The sequence below is a fragment of the Lathamus discolor genome, chromosome 2, assembly GCF_037157495.1.
Source record: "Lathamus discolor isolate bLatDis1 chromosome 2, bLatDis1.hap1, whole genome shotgun sequence".
NCBI classification, from domain to species: Eukaryota; Metazoa; Chordata; class Aves; order Psittaciformes; family Psittacidae; genus Lathamus; species Lathamus discolor.
In genome coordinates, this window is record NC_088885.1 from 99,159,216 (window position 1) to 99,167,789 (window position 8,574).

An 8,574-nucleotide genomic window follows, 5' to 3' on the forward strand; every position below is an offset into this window, starting at 1 on the left:
CAGTATTAATCTCTGAGAGAACCAATTTGTCTTTGTTCTCCTCTTCACATTGGACTGGGAAAACAGATCTGAATCACATAGACCAATGTCCCTTAAGTGGTCCCATAATCATCTGGAAGCACTGGGAACCCTGGAGACTCTTGTCTCCTCATCCATCCTCCTGCCCTGAAATCAAATACCAGGTGGGGACCACATCTCAGGTGCCTCAAGAAAAAGCCAAAATAGAGCCCCTTCAGTGATGACCCAAAGGAGAAGTCAGAGCATGTGGCTTGAAACAACCCCCCTGGAGGCCACCAAAGAAGCCCTCACCCCTCTTTCTTCCTCCTTTCCCATAGCCTGGGCAAAGGCAAGCCTGGGGGCCTCAGATGGGTGGTGGGGAGCTGTAAGTGACACCCAGCAGGCCAGTGGCTGGGTTTAAGGGAGAGAGGCTGGTGAATCGGGACCTTCTGCAACGCCTTTTCCCAGCACTCAGGTGTCTGTCTTATCACCCTCACCCTGGCTCAGGGAAATGAAAATCCATCAGCGGGACAGCCTGAGTAAAGTAACACAGACAAGTCAACCACCAGAATCAGTGTGCTTAATCCAGAGCACAGCTGGGCACTGCCTTGCTTGTGGGGGAGCTGCCACAGCTGCCTTTCTGATGCAAAAGATCCCAGATTTCTGAGGTCTGCCAAAATCCAGCCCTCCGCTGCTGGTTCTGTCCTTGCCTCTTACCTTGAAACTGCCCCCGGACAAGGGAAAAAGGAAAACCAAAAATACAAGCCAGCCTCACACTTCCCTGCGATTAGGCTGTTTAGGGTTTTTAAAGCTCACAGTTTCCTTGAGGGGGAAAATAATGTGTCAAAAAATACCAAGCCTCCTGACTTGGAGCAGGACTTACTGAGTTTGCTTGCTAGCTGTTTCAGGGTTTGTCTGCCAATTAAACCTCTCCTAATGAGAAATATAGCATTCATTAATGGGTAAACATCTGCTTAGAATATGGTGTCCTCTTTTATCCTAAAGAGCAGTATCACAGGAACAGCAATCTTTAATGATGATGGGTTTTAGCTGCAATAAAAAGTACCTCTTTTTTCAGTATTTTAGAAGAATTGATGTTTGCATAACAAATTAAAGAAATTCAGACTGGGAATGCACACATCTGCAGGATGTCCTCGAGGCACTAACCTTACCCAAGAACACAAAGTCCTTGTTATGATACGCAAACTAATGAATCAGCTGAAGGAAGCATTTATATTTTGACAGTGTTTTAACTTTCTCTGCCTCAAATTAGCTGTGATGGCGGCTGTGGCTATGACTCTGTAAAATTCTGTGAACTTCCCAGCTAAAATTAGTCTTGCCACTGCTGGATGTTATCACAGAGAAAGTAATTTGCAGGAAAAGGAATAATTGATCTGAAACTACTCCTTGCGAGTTTTGATATTTGCAGAAAACAAGCTGCAGATTAGAGCTGTCATTTGCACTCTTGCCTGTGATATGCTAAACCTGTACTGGTCTTAGCTGGTTTAGACATAAAATTAAACCAGGCTCAGGTAGCAGTAGGTGTGTGAACAGTCTGTGGTCTCGCTCAACCTTTCAAATGCATCTTGTTTATTACCTTTTATTAAAACAATGCGTTTTCTGTCAGAGTGAGCTTATAAGAGCCATGAATGTCAATTATCGACGATTTCAACTAACATTTATTAATCTCTGTATTAAGCATTTTGTGCAGTGCTTCCTTAGCCACTGGAGCATCTTAAATTTCTAAACTTCAAGGTCCTTCTGTCTTCTGCCTAGATGTCTGCTCCAGAGTTAGTTTGAAAAGCATTGAATTGGCTATAAATGGCTGGTTTGGTTTTGTTTATTTAGTTGGTTGGTTTTTACATTTCCTTTACATTATTTTGACGTTGATTTGTCAACCCCAAAGCTTTATTCCTTATCAGATTGGAGGAAAAAACTATTATGCAGCATTCCTTGGCTTGCGTCACATGGGAGTTCAGATTTGAGCTCATGCTGCAGTTGGCCTGGCTGCTGCCAGCATGCAGAAATATTTGAGCTGTAGTATGCTTTGTGAAAACATGTCTTCAGCATACTCCCATATGTAATTTTATCCCAGCTGCCTGAGATCTAAGTTTCCTGCAGCACAGCATGTTTTGGTATCTATGTTCTCTGGCACAATGACCCTAGAGCTGAATGCTGTGCTGCAGTGACGTAGCCCTCCCCAGTCAGTAGGTGCTTGTTTGTACTGTAGCATGAGCACAAGGGGCTGATGCCCCACTGTGGGAAGAGGAACATGCCCTGGGCTCTTTACGTGTGTAATGCTCATGCAAAACTTTCATGTAGCCATCCTGGAGATATTATTTAAAAGAACAGTTCGTATTCTTATTCAAAGATTACACAAACACTGCTGACAAGGTCAGTGTCTAGAAGGATTAGCTGGCATGTAAAGGCCAACCAGATAAATAAAGCTTCTCAGGAGTAGCATTAATTTGCCTGCTAGTACGTGTATTTATTTAGTAGCTTTCTTCATCTCTTGATTTTACAAATCAGTCTTCTTATTTGTTTATGCTGGCTCCTACTCCTCCTCTTTCCCTCTGTAGTGTGCTGGCAGGTGGCGCTGAGGAATATTTCTATTTCTTCTGCATTGTTCGTATGTGTTTCTCTTACTCATTGCTTGAGCGTATTGTGAAAAAAAAGCAGATGGCCTTTTTTAAGTTTGCATATCCAGTAACTAGAGGTGTGGTATACTTCCAAAACACTGCCTAGAGATACGGTGATGAGCACATCTACACACGCAAGTGCAACCACATGCACAAACACCATCCTGCCTTTAGGAAGGTGCTCCCACCTGTAAAATTACTTTTCTCTATTATTGTATGGAATTACTGCTGGAGATTCAAACACATTAGATCAGGATATGACTATAATGTGAAAGTATTTACTGGTCATGTTTTTGCTAGAACAATTCAGCTTATAAAACCACAGCTCCAACTTGTGCAGTAGAAGAAAACATTGTGTGTATATGTGTGTGTATACATAGATATATATAAAAATCACTTCTCATCCATGATAAAATTCTTTTTTCTCTGTTTTTCAACATCACTTTTTCCAAAAGTTGAAGACTTTAAAACCACAGGCAGCATTATTGTTTCAGAACAAGAGATAAGAGCCCTCCTATGCTTTTTCTCTATGTACCACTTCACACTACATTTATAGCTTTGCAACTCTCTATGTAACTGCCAACATTACCTTTACTCCTCCATTTTTCACTTTGTCTAAGCTACCTCTGCACTTGAGGGGTTCTTCGCCTGCTGCTGCTGTGACACATCAGTGCTCCCAGGTCTCTAGTGCCACTGCTGCTAGCACTGTTCTGCTCAGTGCAGCCCTGGCTCTGACTCCTTTCCTCCAGTACTATACTTCCCACTGTTGCTTTGATTTGTAGTGTCCTGTGACAGTCCTCACAACCCTGAAATGTTTTTCCTTCTTACTTGATTGTTTCTGCTTTTTCTTCATTTCTGAGTAGCAACCACAACATGCTAGGTTTGCAACACAGAAGGAGTCCCAGACTCAGAGAACCTGGCATGTAACATTATTCTAGTTCCAGTTCTTTTATCACTTTAAATAGTTGTATTCATCTCTCTCTTTCCAACCTCTTTTTTCACTGTAACATACCTTGTGGCTTCTGTGCCTGTATTTGAAAGAGGATAGGTAAAAAAAAATAAAATGAAATACCCATCAGATTAACAAAACTTGTATTAAAAAACGGTATAAAATTTCCATTGTTTCCCATCCTACTGAGTTATGCTAACTATAGCCAATAGTCTGAGTTTAGTTGCTTTACACTGGTTCTTGAAATATGTAATTAAGCATCTAAGTAAATTGTGCCATGGAGGAAGCTCAATGTCTACAGTTCTGCGGGTATCTAGAATATCCTCAGATCAATCCTTACTAGTAGGGTTTTTCTCAAGGTTTGGTGCCAGACCAGGCATTTCCAATTCCAGCTGTCCAAAATCCATAAGTCATCAAAATCTAGAGATTGGTGTAAGAATTCTGAGATTAAAGCCAACTTGAACAAAAGCTACTTCTGTTTTTCCCTGATTTTTTTTTTTTTGCTGACGCTGCAGTCTTTGAAGTTCTATTTTCAAGACTTTTTTCTTCACAACCAGGAGGGACAGCAATTGCCTTTATTGCCAAATGAGAGCTTGACAGTGCCATGTGAACTCAAGAACTGTGGCTTTTATTATTTTATCGTGCTTGTTTGCAATACTTAAGGCTCCTCCCAGAGTTGGTAACAAGGGATTTAACTTTGAAAATTTTAGCATCTGCATCTGATTACATCTTTGTAGGACTTCTTATGGGCCTGTTCTTTGAAATAGCTCCATATTAACTAGAACTATGAGTCTGCTGAAATAAAGCGCTAGGTTTAATCCTACTTACACAGCGTAGGTCTAGTGTTTCACAAAAGCAGCATCACAGAAATATGAGCTTTGAGTAGACACATTTACCCCATAAATTAGGCTCTTGGCTATAACATTTCATCTTTATCTTACTAGGTGAGAGTTATTTGGTGTCACAAAGGAGTACTTTCATTAAAGCAAAATTTGGTTCTCTTCTGTTTCCTGGTGGGATTATAATTTTTTACTTTATTCTCTGGTATGTGTGACACTCTGTAGCTGTGGTGCACAGTTTCAGCTGTTAAATCTGTGGAAATCAGCATGGACTAAAAGTTTGTCTTCCTCAGCACTTGAGACACCTTAGTGTGTAGTGTCATCTTCAGATAAAGAAACTGCTGAAACTTTAAGCTGCTTTGCATATATTTTGCATTAAGACATTACCTCATTCCTGGTCATGTAAATTAGGATGCTTCCTGAATAGCAGAAGTAGTTTAGCTGCTTATGTTTCAGAAAGGAAACATTTCCTTTAAATATAAAACCCAAAGTAACCTCTTAGGAAATCTCACGCTTCTGCTTCCCTCCCTTTCAGCTATTCTAGCTCCCCTACCTAACAACTCTCTCCTGCCACCATTCCCAGGAATATATTGCAAAGGTTGCAAAACGCAGGAGTTCAGCCTGCACCATTGAAATCAATATGAATTGTCATCATTTGCTCTTACAAAGATTTATGTTTTACCAGTGGTGCTAGCTTAGCCACTCCTATTTTCCCTTCAACATCATTTTCTAGATCCCAGCCAAAAAAAGAAGGTAGAAGTAGGCAAAATCTGTATACTTATTTATATTTTGCTTACCTATCATTTACTTGTATTTTATTCATCCAAACTTATCTGTTTATACATTTGTAACCTGGATCAGCTGGCTGATCTCAGTGACTGCACTGCCTGGCAAACTGGAGGCAGCAAAGAGACAGTAGCTAATACCTGGGAGTAGGTACTCTATAATTCGGTAGTGCTGCTGGAAGATGCAGCCATGACTTCAGAGTATGGTTCCATGAACATTTTATTTGATTGGGAAGGAGACTAAAGATGTTGCCAGTCCCAGTTTTCTCATAAGCTCCTGCTCTTGAATTGCAATTTATCCCTTTCTGATGTGTGCCAGTAAAACTGTAAGACTGTGCTATAAAATGGTCAAGGAAATGAGAGAACCTGAGGGTTTTGGAGGCTAATTTTTAATGATGAGCTTAGAGTGCAGGCTCCCAGACAGTTGTATCAGCACAATTCAGGGTGACAGTGAACCGCAGTGTGGGGGATGCGAAAGCATAAGGGAGAAGATCTTGTGAGGCAGCTTTACAGCCAAAGAAAATGTACCCAGCACCACATCCAGTCTCCTGACCCAGGTGAATTTGCAGCGGTTGTGCCGCACCTTTAAAGTATGAAATTCACAGGCATTAAAAAGCATGTGTTTCTGTAAAGCAGTTAATTAAACTAGTCATATTTTACTGGTTACGTAAAATAGCTAACCCGTAATTTGAACTTCTCGTTGCGCATTAAAGGCACTCCTTTGTGGGAGACGCATAAAATAAATACACTTCTGTGGCACCTCTCAGTGTTGCTAATTTTTCACAAGCGACAGGGAATTTTAGATGCAGCAGTGCCATTGATTTTCAATGGAATTTAGAGCTCCCGAGTCTTGTAGGCTCTTTCAAAAAGTTTTACCCCTAATGGTTTTCTTTGGGAAAGTTAAAAAGCTCACATGCCACCAGCAGTTGTGTAAAGAGAACACTTACTGTGTTGGGTGCTTAGTCATAAGGATTTAGCATTAGAAGTCTTCCTGTGTCTCTGTGTGTTGCGTGTGGCTTTACCACACATAAATTATCCAGCTTTCCTTTTTAACTCCTACGTGCAGAAAAATACATGGACATTCAAAAGGCGAGGGAACCATCTGAAACATGAACCCATGCCTTTTATTCCCACTTTAGATTTAGGCTGGAAGATAGCTCCAGAACCAGCCCCAGTAAAAGAACTGCTTTATGCAAAGCAAAAGAAAAGCAGAGTAAAAACTATTGAGTTGTAAAAGCAGTGGAGCTGCAACTCTTTAGCATTCAAGCAACTATCTCTAGAAGAGAAGCAGATTATGCGGTATCATATTGCAAAAGGGCTGTTAACCCTGTTGCGCTTACTCGGAGCTACATATTTACTTTTGTCACTGTATAGCAACGATTGCATTATATCCTTCCTGCCAGGACAGGAGGAGAAACAGACGGTTAAGCGTAAATTGGGGGAGGGGAAAAGAAGGAGGGAGAAGCAGCAGGAAAAAGGCTAAAAAAGGAGAAAAGAACAGCTGAAGAGAAAAGAAAAAGTTCCTCAACAAGGCAGGAAAAGATCCTAACGAAACATGGAGAAACAGGAGATCAGGCACCGCACAGATGGCATTACTAAAGCAATTGTATTTCATCCTTGATATGACTGAAACCAAGATAGTTTGGTCATAAGAAAATAGATGCATTTTATGAAGCATACCTAAAAGTGGGAGGTGCAGAGTCTGGCACCAGTGTAGCCTAAAGGAATTTCCATGATTTGTGCCATGAATGCTGAATGGGAGACTTGTAAAAAGCACCTTTCTCTTAAGGACAGCTTGCTGGAATTTGTAAATATAGCCAAAACCCAACAACAAACCACCACTGAAGTAAAATAGTACAAAGTGATGAAAATGCCAAAGGCCCATTCTCCAGATACAAAAATCTGTAACCAAACACATTCACTTTAGGGGTGCTCAAGCCTCAAGATGGTGGTGAGTAACAGAAATGGCAGAAGACAACATGGTCTGGTTTCATAGCTTGGGGTATCTCAAAATCAAGGGTTCATGGGTGGGGGGTGATGGGGTAACAGGCCTAGCAGAAAGCATCCAAAGTGCGTCCCTTGCTACCATCTGCCACTTTTGCCAAGGCAGGTCATAGCACCTTCCTGGTAATTTCAGCACTCATAGGATCAGGCACTGTCATCAGATTTGACAACCAGACCTATTGCATTTCTCTCATTTTGTGGAGGAGCCATTAGTTTGACTTCCATCCTAACATCCCCTGGCCATCATTCATCCTTCTGAGATGCATTTACAGTGCTGTGGCTTAGCTTCTCACTGTGTTGCAGCAAAAGCAGTTGGCCTGGCTGGCGGGAGAGACTGTGGCCCTGCAGCTAGTGTGGTCCCTCATGTGGCAGGCCTCTAGCCACAAGCACCTGGCTCTGCTTCCATTCTCCTTGCGAGGCGAGGCTGCTGTTGAGCGCTCAGCTGTGGCCAAGTGCACAGCCCTATGGGGCAGGGATACAGTCCCCCTCCTGGCACATTCCCATGGGCCAGCCTTATCACCTCTCCCATTGTGTGAGCCCATGCCAGGGGTCTGGACGATGTAAAAACCATTTTCTCTTTGCTGGAGAAAGAGCTAGAAGGAATATTCAACTCATTAACAGAATATCTTGGCTTGAGTAGAAGTGGCATTTTTCTTCAAAATGTGTTAGCTGACTCCTTTTAACTACTATATTATATATTCCGGCACAGGCTGAGCAAGTAATGTTTTAATATGTGTTAGGTAATGTACGTGAGCCCTAGGAGTGAGCCAACTAAACCATATTAAGGTACAATTTGTCCTGTCAATAACAGGAGTCTAAAACCTGTTAGCTAACACACTTGAGAAAAGAGACAGAAAACAAAACTCCTTTTATTCCCACCCACCAGCATCCCTAGCACTGAAGGAGGTTTGTGGATCTCAAGATGGTCTCAACATGGGAAACAGTGAGAAGCAGCCAAATGGTCACATTAAGTTACAACCGTCTCTAAAAATATTGGTTTATAACAGCACAGAAGCCTTTTGAGTCTGGCTCTTCCAAATTAGCTGTGTGAAAGACTTAGGAATCTCTGCTAAGTGGATAGGACATACTTTTTTGAAAAACCCTGGACTCTTGCTAGACGTTGATGCGAAGTGTAAATCCATAATAATTTGGAGAGTACTGAGCTGATGAGAGGGAGAGAGACAGCGTGGTACTGCCTCGGTGCTGTGAAAATAAGAGTAACTTCACTGAACACAGCCAGATTTAGTCTGGTGCAGTGGAGAAGAATAGCATCCTGGAGCTGTACTGTTATTATCAGTTGGATAACTGGATTTTCCACTGTCTCTGCAAGATAAATATTAACTGGAGAAAGAGCGCTCCCT